The sequence below is a fragment of the Triticum dicoccoides genome, chromosome 1A (genome assembly GCF_002162155.2).
Source record: "Triticum dicoccoides isolate Atlit2015 ecotype Zavitan chromosome 1A, WEW_v2.0, whole genome shotgun sequence".
In the NCBI taxonomy this organism is placed as follows: domain Eukaryota; kingdom Viridiplantae; phylum Streptophyta; class Magnoliopsida; order Poales; family Poaceae; genus Triticum; species Triticum dicoccoides.
This window is the reverse complement of record NC_041380.1, coordinates 106,682,073-106,695,113: the sequence shown is the minus strand read 5'-3', so window position 1 is coordinate 106,695,113 and position 13,041 is coordinate 106,682,073.

The window sequence follows — 13,041 nt, the reverse complement described above, 5'->3', positions numbered from 1 at the left end:
GCCTGGAGCCAGGTTCAGGAGCCAGGTGCGGGCCCCGTCCTTGAGCGCCATGGGGAACCAGTTCGCCATGACCTCTCGTCTCCGTTGGCAGCTTCGATGCCCAGCTCGTAGAGCTGGAGGAACTTCGCAGGGTCAGCCGTGTCGTCGTAGCGAGGAGGCAGGTCTGGTTTGAACTTGCCGGGCCATGCGATGCTGCGTAGCTTGGCGGTGAAGGCGCGACAACCTGCTATGGCCACGGGAGGCCTTGGGTGACGGGGAGCTTGGTCTTGCAAGTCCCCACACACTGCAGCTGGGAGCAGCGCGGGGTCTTGACGCACGGGAGCAGGAGCATGGTCGCGACGTGCTGGAGCAGGGAGCGCCCAGGCAACTTCTTGCGGGCGAGGGACTTCTTGACAGCTCTGCTCTTGCCGCGCTGGCACCTAACGGAGCGGGTTCCGCCCAGGGGCCATGCGCCTTGGAGCCATGGCGCCTTCCTGAGGAGGAGGCGGCCGGGGCGCCGCCGGAGCTTCATCGTCCGCGCGGGGCGGGGTGCGGTGCAGCGGAACGGACGGCGCAGGAGAGCCCCCTGCGGCACGGACGAGCTCGACGACGCGGTCGAGCCATTCTTCGTAGACGTCGTCAACGGGACGGTAGCGCAGGAGCTCGTTTGCCGCGATGAGTGCAGCCCGAGCCTCCATGGGCGCGCGGAGCGCGTGGGACGAAGAACCAGCTGGGGTGAGCGAGGGAGTTGCGGTGCGGCCGTCTTGCCGCACGGACGGATGCTGAGACGATACTTGCTGCTCATCCCCCGCCGGGCCGGTGGCGGCGTTGACGGCAGGTGACGGGGAACGGTGAGGACGCCCACCGACAGGGGCTGTCTGGGCGACGCGGGAAGCAAGAGCGGCCCGGCGCTCGGCGCGGGCCCGACGAGCGTCAGACATGGGCGTGATGGTCGGAGGAGAACGGGGTGGTGGAAGATGAATCCCGGTGCACCCCTACCTGGCGCGCCAAATGTCGGATTTCGGGTTCCGGCAGACCCTTGAGGTTCGAACACTAGGGTGCGCGTGGAGATTTCGCTTCCTACCTACCTGCACCCATCAGCCTTGCTAAGGTCTAAACTATGGAAAGAACAACACAAGAGACACAGGGTTTATACTGGTTCGGGCCACCGTTGTGGTGTAACACCCTACTCCAGTGTGTGGTGTGGTGGATTGCCTCTTGGGCTGGTGATGATGAACAATACAAGGAAGAACAGCCTCGCGAGGGTCTGTTCTTGGCTGGGGCGATGAACTGCTGGGAGGAGTTCAGCCACCTTTCTCTCTCTCTCTCTCTCTGATCGAAACCCCTCTCTAAAGAACCTACTCTCCAGAACCCCCACCCCCTTTGCTCTGTGGGTGGCTGGTCCTATTTATAGAGGCCCTGGTCCTCTTCCCAAATATCGAGCGGGAAGGGAGCCAACAATGGCGGGCTAATTTGAAGGGGGGCAGCTAGTACTAGCTACCCTGACCAAAGTAGTCTTCGCCTGCGCAAAACTCTGGTGGTGACGCCGTCTTGGGCTCCATCATGACCTCCGTCTTGTAGTCCTTCTGGTCTTGGTCTTGTTGCACAGAAATGGCAACCTTTGCCTGAGGCCTCGGTACTCCGCGGCTGCGCTTGCCCCCTTTGCACCAAAGAGGAAAGGAGGACACTGCGCGGGCTGGCACCCGCCTGGCGCCCTTGGTCGTCATGGCTTGCGTCACGGGCACCTCGTGAGGTACCCCGCCTTGATCTCTCCGCCTCCTCGTGAGCTAGCCTGATGAGGTCGTGCCTGAGCAAGCTCCGCGTCGTCCGCCCCGCGAGGCTTGGCCGCTCGCGAGGGTCTTGTGTTTGTGTTGGTGAAGATGGGCCGTGCTGGGCCTCTCTTTGATCCATGCCGCAGGCCGCAGGCAGGCAAGTCTGGGGACCCCCGTTCCCAGAACGCCGACACTTTCTTCATGAGGAATTCCTTCAAGGTATCATACCACGCCCGTGGGGCCTGCTTGAGGCCATAGACGGTCTTATTGAGTCTGAAGACTTTGTCAGGATGCTTTGGATCTTCAAAACCTGGGGGTTGAGAAACATATACTTATTCCTCAAGCTTATCATTGAGGAATGCACTTTTCACATCCATTTGATATAAGATGATATCATGATGGTTAGCATAAGCAAGTAATATGTGAATAGCTTCAAGTCTAGCAACAGGTGCAAAAGTTTCATCGAAATCAATTCCTTCAATCTATGTGTAGCCTTGAGCTACAAGCCATGCCTTATTCCTCACCACAAAGCCATTTTCATCTTGCTTGTTGCGGTAGATCCACTTTGTGCCGATGATATTGTGCTTGCGAGGATTTGGATGTTTGACCAGTTCCCAGACGTTGTTGAGCTCGAATTGATGTAATTCCTCTTGCATAGCTTGAATCCACTCAAGCTCTAGAAATGCTTCATCTACCTTAGTGGGCTCTGTGATAGAGACAAAAGCAAAGTGCCCACAAAAGTTAGATAAATGTGAAGCTCTTGAGCATGTGAGAGGACCTGGAATGTTGATGTCGCTGATGATTTTCTCAATTTGCACTTCATTTGCAACACGAGGATGAGCGGGTTGTCGTTGAGGAATTTGATCAGCATTTTCTTCAGCACCATTTTCCTCAGGTGCATCAGCATGATGTTCTTCATGTTCTGGAATGACTTCTTCAGCAGATTCTTCAGTAGGAATGACATCCTCAGTAGCCTTGAAATTAATAGATTCCTCAGGAGGTATTTCATCTGTCACAGGAGGTAGGTGCTCTCTTTGCGAGCCATTAGTCTCATCGAACCGCACATCTACAGTTTCAACAACTTTGTGATGACAGGTGTTGAAGACTCTGTAGTTGTGTGAGTCCTTACCATAACCGAGCATAAAACCTTCATGTGCTTCTGGTGCAAATTTAGAACTGTGATGAGGGTCTCTAATCCAACATTTAGCATCGAAGACTTTGAAATAACTCACATTGGGTTTCTTGTCAGTGAGAAGTTCATATGCAGTCTTCTTGAAGAATTTGTGAAGATATACCCTGTTGATGATGTGGCACGCAATATCAATTGCCTCAGGCCAAAAGCGAGGAGGCGTCTTGTACTCATCAAGCATAGTGCGTGCCATCTCAACAAGAGTCCTGTTCTTGCGCTCTACGACGCCATTTTGCTGAGGAGTATAAGGAGCAGATAACTCATGAGTGATACCAAGTTCATCAAGATAGTCATCAAGACCAGTGTTCTTGAACTCAGTTCCATTATCACTTCTATGTGCTTGATCTTCACACCAAAGTTGGTTGAAGCCCTCGATGAAAATCGTTTAAAGACTTCCTGCACTTCAGTTTTGTAAGTGATGATATGGACCCATGTATATCGAGAATAATTATCAACAATGACAAAGCCATATAAGGATGCAACATTAGTAAATGTGGCATAGTGAGTAGGGCCAAAGAGATCCATGTGAAGTAATTCAAATGGTCGAGTAGTAGTCATGATAGTCTTCGCTGGATGCTTGGCCTTGGTCATTTTTCCAGCTTCACAGGCTCCGCATAAGTGTTCCTTGAGGAATTTGACATTTTCAATGCCAATGACATGCTTCTTCTTCGCGAGCATGTGCAAATTCCTCATGCCAGCATGACCAAGTCGTCGATGCCATAGCCAGCCTTCTGAAGCTTTTGCAAGTAGACATGTATCAGGTTGTGGTCCTGTAGAGAAATCAACAATATACAAATTCCTCTCCTAAAGCCTTTGAAGACTTTGGAATTGTCAGCTTCCATGATCACAACACAATGATACTTGCCAAAGACAACAACCATATCAAGATCACAAAGCATTGAGACAGACATGAGGTTGAACCCTAAGGACTCGACAAGCATGACTTTGTCCATGTGTCGATCCTTTGAGATTGCAACCTTACCTAGACCCAATACCTTGCTTTTGCCTTTGTCGGCGTAGGTGATAGGTGATATGCTTCAGATGTGATGGAGATAAAGCAGTGTCCATCAATAAGCTCCTGTCACCAGTCATGTGATTTGTACATCCACTATCGAGGACCCACTCAGTGGCTTTGGATTGATCATCCTGCAGATGAATTAGTGCAGCTTACGAACTCATATACTTCATCAGTGAAGAATATGGTATTAATTTCATCAAATCAATTTCATCAAGCAATAAAACAGATAAAGCAGTATGAGGACGTGAGAAATGAAAATTCATTTCTTCATGATTAGCTTGCGTCCTTTCAAGCACGTTCAGGTCTCCAAAAAATTCTTCAGACAATTAAGTTCGTCTGGAGACCTGATCCTACATAAGAGATTAGTTTTTTTCTTCACCACCCACATCTGAAGGGGTGGCGAAGAGCTCATCATTCTGCGAGCTCCATAAGAGAAAGGTGGCATAGATGCCAGTCCACTTCGTTTCACATAAGAGGGGTTAGGGTAAGCATAAGAGTAAGCAGAGAAATTCTTTGAGGACTTATGAACATAATGATTTGAAGAATAATGCACATATCCATAATCCTTAGATCTTCCCTGCGAAACAGACAGGTTAGCACGATGATGTTCATATGAGGACTTTAATCCTTTTGAGGAATTTGATCCATGTGAGGAGTTTGGTCCGTATGAGGACTTTGATCCATATGAAGAATTCGTTCCATATGAAGAATTTGATCTGGGGTTCCTATTCTTCACAGGTGGTTTCATGATGACATTCACCTGCAGATTTTTAAGGCACCTTTTGGGAACCCAGATTTTCTTCATAGGAGGACCGTTCCTACAGTTAGTGCCAACATATCTAGCAAATACTTCACCATTCTGATTTTTGAACAATTTATAGTTGGAGTCAATTGATTCATTAGAAGAATATGAAGATTCACATGTAAAGCCAGATAAAGTAGATGGATCCACTGAAGGTCCCTTTGCAGCAACCCATGAGGTTTTGGGATACTGCTCAGGTTTCTAGTAGGTCCCATCAGCATTTAGTTTCCTCTCAAAGGCAATACCCTCTTTCCTAGGGTTCCTGTTGAGGATCTGCTTTTTAAGCACGTCACAAAGAGACTGATGCCCTTTGAGGCTTTTGTACATGCCTGTCATATACAATTCCTTCAGCCATGCATCATCAGTGATACTAGCAATGTCCTCAGATGAGGAATTAGTGATATCAGAGGCAGTTGAAGAATTTGTAGCAATGGAAGTATTTGAGCATTCAGGTGAAGAATTAGCAGTTTCACGTTCAATGCACTTCAAACATGGAGGAGCAAATTCATCGTGAGTAGCGCTGATCTGTTGAGCAAGTAATGAATCACGCTCCTTCTGAAGATCTTCATAACTCACTCTTGACTGCTCAAGATCTTGCTTTCTTTGAAGAAATTCATAAGAAAGCTTCTCATGATCAGATAGGAGAGTGTTATGATGACCTTGAAGATTGTCAAACTTGGACTGAAGTCTATGAAGATTTTCAGTCAAAATTTTAGTGCGATCCATTTCCTCGCCCAACATATCGTCGCTCTCATTTAGCATGTTTTGAACTTTTTCCAAAGCTCTTTGTTGTTTAGTGGCAAAGGAAGCAAGTTTGACATAACTGGGTCCAAATTCAGCACCAGATTCATCATCACTTGACTCAGATAAGTAGCAGTCAGTTACCTTGGCACCTTTTGCCATAAGGCATGGTGCAGAGGATGATGACTATGGATTGAAAGTCATAGCCTTGCGCGATTCCATGAATTCTTTGAACCAGGGATCATGGTGAGATCGATGACCTTCATAGACCTCAGAGAGTCGGTCCTAGATGAGTTTCACATGGCTGAGATGCATAACGTTCCTAAACTGATTTTGTGACAAGCTGGAGTAGATGATGTCCTTCGCTGTGAGGTTGAGAAGTGTGTATTTGCGAATATCATCAGCCTCCGCCATCTTGCATAGGCCAGTAAGACCAATCTCGGTGACGGTCCAGAGTTCGTTGTTCGTTGCCATGAGGCGCTTCTTCATCATGACCTTTCACCTGGGATAATCATGACCGTCAAAGATGGGGCAAGTCACAGTCTTCATTCCTGTGGTCGACATAACTAAAACTCCAGGCGGTTAAACCAAAATCACACAGAACAAGGGAGTACCTTGCTCTGATACCAATTGAAAGTGCGTTATATCGACAAGAGGGGGGGTGAATAGGCGATTTTTTTGAATTCTTCACCGAGGAATTTCAGCTTGAGGAAATTCCTGAGTGAAGAACTACTTGCAGCAGAATAAGTACTCAGAAGTAAACATAACAGAGCATAAGCATGGTCTTCATGAAGAAATGAAAATAGGCACAGAGTACATAAAGCGTAAACACAAGATAACACAAACAGACTGAAGACATTGAACCGAGGAAATAGAGAAAGTCTTCAATCAAAGTCTTCAAACAGATATGAACAAGCACACAACATAGAAATGAGGAAATGAAAGGGTTGAGGAAATGGAACCAAGTAGCTTGGTGAAGACAGTGATTTGGTAGACCAGTTCCAACTGCTGTTACAGTTGTACGTCTGGTTAGGGCGGCTAGGTATTTAAACCTGAGGACACACAGTCCCGGACACCCAGTCCTGAACACACAGCTCAGGACACTCAGTCCTCACCATATTCCCCTTGAGCTAAGGTCGCACAGACCTCGCCCAATCACTCGTGGTAAGTCTTCAGGTGACTTCCAAACCTTCACAAACTCGATCACTCGACGATCCACAATTTCCTCTTGGATGCTCTAGACCATGATGCCTAACCATCTGGAAGATGCACAGTCATCAAAGGTAACAAGCGTCGGATCCAGCAGGATCAATATCTTTAGTGATGCTCAATCACTTGGGGTTTGTAGGTGTTTACGTTTGAGTTTTCCTCACTTGATGATTTTCACTCAAAGTCCTCGGAGGATGGGATGCTCTCAAATGACAAGTGTTAGTTTCTCTCGGAGCAGCCAACTAGCTAGTGGTTGTACGGGGCGGCTATTTATAGCCTAGTGTCAGTGTCAAAACCGGCGGATCACAGGTAGGGGGTCCCAAACTGTGCGTCTAGGCCGTATGGTAACAGGAGGCAAGGGACACGAAGTTTTACCCAGGTTCAGGCCCTCTCGATGGAGGTAAAACCCTACGTCCTGCTTGATTAATATTGATGATATGGGTAGTACAAGAGTAGATCTACCACGAGATCGAAGAGGCTAAACCCTAGAAGCTAGCCTATGGTATGATTGTTGATATGTACGTTGTCCTACGGACTAAAACCCTCCGGTTTATATAGACACCGGAGAGGGTTAGGGTTACACAAAGTCGGTTACAATGGTAGGAGATCTTCATATCCGTATCGCCAAGCTTGCCTTCCACGCCAAGGAAAGTCCCTTCCGGACACGGGGCAGAGTCTTCAATCTTGTATCTTCATAGTCCAGGAGTCCGGCTGAAGGTATAGTTCGGCTATCCGAACACCCCCTAATCCAGGACTCCCTCAGTAGCCCCTGAACCAGGCTTCAATGACGACGAGTCCGACACGCAGATTGTCTTTGTCATTGCAAGGCGGGTTCCTCCTCCAAGTACTTCATAGAAGATTTTGAACACAAAGATAGTGTCCGGCTTTGCAAAATAAGTTTCCTCATACTGCCATAGAGAGAATAATATTTACATAAATCTAATGTGCTGACGTATTCTGTAGCGTGACACACCACGGCCAAGCCTTTATCCGAGTCATTTCATTATCCCACCTCAGCGCGTCATGTGAGGCGGTTTCCTTGGCACGTCTTGTTAAAGCAAAGATCGTGTCCCCTTATCCCGGGATTCTCATCAATACGGGCGTGGGTAACCCAACCGCGCCATTGATTACGGTGCTTGGAGATAAGCGAGTTTTACCAGGCTGGTGGGGACATGTAGTTGCGTCCACCCATATAAGGGATAAGGATCCACCTTTTCACCTACGCCTTCTTCCTCCTTCGCCCACCCATTCTTGCGCACTCGAGCTCCAGCGCCCAAGTCCACACTCCCCACCTCAATCTTCTCCAGCCATGTCCGGAGTGGGAGGCAAGTGGATGGTCTCCTCCGTCACGGAGGGACACATCAAAAAGCTGAGGAAGGCCGGATACCTGTCTAACGACATCACGTACCGGCTTCCCGAAAAGGGGCAGCTCATCCCCACCCCTAGGCCCCATGAGAGGGTGGTGTTCCTCCCCCATTTCCTTCGCGGACTGGGCTTCCCTCTCCACCCATTTGTCCGGGGGCTCATGTTCTACTACGGCCTGGATTTCCACGATCTGGCCCCGAACTTCGTCCTCAACATCTCGGCGTTTATCGTCGTGTGCGAGGCCTTTCTCCGCATCCGCCCCTATTTCGGCCTATGGCTCAAGACTTTCAACGTCAAGCCGAAGGTGGTGCGCGGCAACCAGGCGGAGTGCGGAGGCACCATGGTGGGCAAGATGGCCAACATCCTATGGCTCGAGGGCTCCTTTGTGGAGACCCTGAAGGGGTGGCAATCGGGGTGGTTTTACATCACCGAGCCGCGCGACACCGAATGGGTCGCATCCCCTAAGTTTTGATCCAGACCCCCTACGCGGCTCACCTCCTGGAAGGAGACGGGCCTGTCGTGGGGTAAGAAGGGAGAGCTGACCGGACTCCAAACATGCGTCCAAACCCTGGTGGACAAGAAGCTCAAACTTGTCAACGTAGTCCAGGTTATGCTCATCCGCTTGATCCTCCCGTGTCAACAACGGGCTTTCAACCTGTGGGAGTTTGACCCGGCGCGGCACCAAACTCTGAGCAGGCTCTTCGACACGACATACGAAGATGCCTGGAAGGTGCTTTTCAAGGGCGCCGAGGCTCCCGCATCCGCTACCGAGGATCGCGGATTCAGTGCGCAGCGTCACGCTCTCGCGGTAAGCTATTTTTTTCCTTTTACAGGGTATTAGTTTTTCATAGTTTGACTCCATGCAGGATCTAAGCTCCCTTACCTTTGACAAGATTGGAAGGTGACATCCGGACAGATCAACTGTCCGGCTCCTTTTCCCGAAGGGACTAGCGGACGCTCGCTTGGCGAAGCTGCTAGTTCCGGCACCCTATGTGGTGCCGGAGAAGAAGGCCGTGAAAAAGGCCACGGGGACTCAAAAGAGTGCCCGACGCCAGGAGGTGTCGGATCCATCATCCGATGGTTCCGAGGCGCATTCCTCCCGTGAAGATGAGGAGGAAGAAGAAGAGACCTCTCCCCCTCCAGCGGGAGGAGAGAAGAAAAGGAAGGCCGCCCTCTCTGGGGAGGCCGAAGGGTCCAAGAAGGGGAAAACCCTTCCTCCGGACTACTCCACCGACGCCGACGACGGCGGAGAGGAGTGGCAGCCCAAGGCCAAGCCCCTGGCAAAATCATAAGTATCCGGATACCAGAGTAATTTATAGTATTTGTTTATTGCACACCTTTCCCTTATGTTGAATATGTTTATGCAGCCCACCCAAAGACCGGCTCAATGCGTCATCGAGCGGCTCACTGGACTCGTCGGATGTGAACTCGCTTCCGACGGCTTCCTCCCCCCGCCCTACGGACGACACCGAAGTGTTGTCCCAACAGGTTCCAAGCCGGGAGGAGGTGGTCCTGGAGGCGCCGCAAGGCGACCTCCCGGACTCCAGGAGTAAAGGGGATGAAACCCCCCAGGGCTCCAAGTCTGGCTCTAGGCCGGACACCGCTCTGGAACATTCAAAGGTTCCAGAGTCCGGCGGGGGACCTCCTTCCAAGAGGAGCAAGTCCACCGTGCCGGTGGCCCCCGTCCAACTGGAGGCGCCGGACAATATGTTGGAGGCGCTCCAAGGCGCCTCCATCGACGAGGAGCACCGCACTATTATGATTGCGGTGGTCCAGAAGGTTCAGTCCGCCAAGAGCGGACTGACTGAAGCTTGTACTAGCCTTTTAACAGGCTTTGAGGTAAGTAAAGAATGTGTAAATAATATTACCGTATAGATAGTAGCCCCTGATGCTCTGTTTGGCATTCGAGAAGAAAAGCCGAATAGAGGATCAAATAAAATTCGCAGGAGTCTAACAAAAATGAGTCAATATGCACATGCAGGCTTCTCTGCTTGCGTCCGCCGCACTGACTGCGGAAGTGGACACGCTAAAGCAGAACCTCGAGCGGTCCGAGCAAGATCTCGGGCGTGCCAAGAAGCAGCTCGAGGACAATGAAGGTAAGAAATACCTTGTTTTTAATATATGTAAAAAGGTGCAATTGCAAAGAATGACAGGATTATCGTGGCTATTGTAGGGGCCATGTCTGAAGTGGCGACCCTTAAGCAAGCGCTGGTCGAGGCCGAGAAGAGGGCGGCCTCGGAGCGCACCGAGCGGGAGAAGTATGAGGCCGAGGTTGGCAAGGTGCGGCAAGAGCTCCAGGCTCTCATGGAAAAACATGAGAGTTTGGAGCTTGACTCAAAGACGCGAGCGTCCGAGCTCGCGGTGGCTATTGAAAATGCCAAGTCTGCCAAGGCCGAATCCCAAAAGACCCTCCAGGAGTTGGATGAGGTGAAAAGATAGCGGCGGGTAAGGCATTCTTTATGCAAAGCAAACACATAAACGTGAGTTACTTGTTACTTACCCGAATCCGGAGCTCTCCAGGAGCGTTCACAGATCTTCCTCGGAGTGTGTCCGATGTTACCGCATTCTATCGAGCCGAGGAGGGCAGCTCGACAGAGAAGGTGTTCTGGTCTCAGTATGCTGAGGCCGGACACCCCGTGCCCCTGAGCGACCAGCTGAAGCAACTGGTCGAGCTCCACAAGGCGGCCGAACAGGCCATGAAGGGCCTCATTGTTCGGCTGTGGCCTGCAGGGGCTCTGCCTGGGAGCTATTTTGGGCTGGTGCGGCGGCTGGTGGAGGCCTGTCCAAGGCCCAAAGTCATCAAGCACTCCGTCTGCATTGAAGGTGCCCGTAGGGCCCTTGCCCGTGCTAAGGTGCACTGGGGCAAGCTGGATGCTGAGAAGCTTGTGAAGGACGGGCCACCGCCGGGGAAAGAGCATCGCAAGCCTGAGAATTACTATAAGGATGTTCTGAAGGGTGCCTGCCTTGTGGCGGATGAATGTTCTAGGGATGTAATTTTTGAGTGAAACTTGCTCGTTTTGTCCTGTGCGCTGAAAACTTGTTTATATGCGCTAAGCAATGCTGTTGGAATTTAAAATATTACCTTATGTGTGGCTGTTTATCAATTCTGAGAGATGGCGAGTCGTCGGCTTCTTCCCCCGTGCCGCTAGTGCTGGGGTGTTCGGGGATAAACCCGAGCGCTCTTTTTCCCATGTTTGGGTCCTTCGAGGGAGGCGCTTAGCCCAACGAACAAGGCAATCAAACTATAATGCGTGAACACTCTCACTTAGCCATAGAATTCTATAATTTTAAATTTCGGCGAAGCCCCTGATATTCGAAAGACCGAGTTCGGGGCGCTATCCACGCCTTGGCCGGACAGAGCCGGCTCCTCGCCCTAAGCGGCATAAGTCTTTAGGGACTCAAAAAACCACTCGAACAGCGACCAGCTCTCGCTTCATCATGACAGTCAGTTTTAGCTTTCTCCACTGAGGTGCTCGACCCAGCTCAACTAGGGCACAATCGCAGTGGTTCTCCTAGTGCTTCCTTAGCCGATATAGTGGAACGTAAGGCACCAAAACATAGGAGCCGGGCAAACCCAACTGTTGACCCAAGACATGATTCGGAGCCGATGCATATAATGCTATAAGTTCGGGGTGCCGCACTTGTTAAAGTGTTCGGACTTCTCACACCATATTGAGGGGTACTAAAGCCCCTGACGTATTTTGGCCGTACCAATGTGTACGGGTGCAACATGTCGTTAAGGAACATATATAAAGAAAAAAGGTAATGCAAAAATAGACGAAAGCTATGCATTGTTTATTAAAAAGGGCTGCGATCAAAGCAGAACGATACAAATAATGCGATAAGTGGAAGGTTGGACTAGTTAACATGTCCGTTCCAGGGGCAAGTTGCAGAATAGTATGCGGAACAGGTATACTGCTCGTGATAGAGACCACCCAGGAGTTCCGTAATGCGGCGTGGCTTGTCTGCTTCCCTGGTTCTTGCGTCGTTTGTGCGGCAATTGAACTGCCGAACAGGCCTTCCGAAGGATGGAGTCCTGAAAGTAAGAGAAAATTAAAAAATCGGCAGCCCCTGCTACGGTTTAAGCCGTGTTTTGGGCGTGCCGTGATGGTGCCCCTCCCCCTATACCCATGGTATCTCTAGAGCGTAGTTATGTACGCGAAGTACTGGCGTCGCCTTTTTGCGAGGGTTGGGGTTGGGGACGCATTGCTACGCCTGCTCGGATCGTGCCAGGCGGTCTTGTTGTAGGTTACTCCGGGCGCGCTTGACTGTGTCCGGTCGTTTAGTGGCCGGACTGGAGAACTGCCTGGAGAGGCTGCTTTGTACTTCCGCTGCAAGGGCCGCCGTGTGCTCCTCCGTTCGGAGGGAGCGTTTAGTGTTTCCATTGACCATAATTACTCCTCGAGGGCCTGGCATCTTGAGCTTAAGGTATGCATAGTGCGGTACCGCATTGAACTTAGCGAATGCGGTTCGCCCGAGCAGTGCATGATAACCACTGCGAAACGGGACTATGTCGAAGATTAGCTCCTCGCTTCGGAAATTATCCGGAGATCCGAAGACCACTTCAAGTGTGACTGAGCCTGTACAGTTGGCCTCTACACCTGGTATTACGCCTTTAAAGGTTGTTTTGGTGGGCTTAATCCTCGAGGGATCAATGCCCATTTTCCGCACTGTATCCTGGTAAAGCAGGTTCAAGCTGCTGCCGCCGTCCATAAGGACTCTAGTGAGATGAAATCCGTCAATAATTGGGTCTAGAACCAATGTGGCGAATCCGCCATGACGGATTCTAGTGGGATGGTCCCTACGATCAAAGGTGATCGGGCAGGAGGACCATGGGTTGAACTTTGGGGCGACTGGCTCCACCGCGTATACGTTCCTTAACGCGCGCTTCCGCTCCCTTTTGGGGACGTGGGTTGCGTATATCATGTTCACCTGTCGGATTTCAGGTTCCGGCAGACCCTTGAGG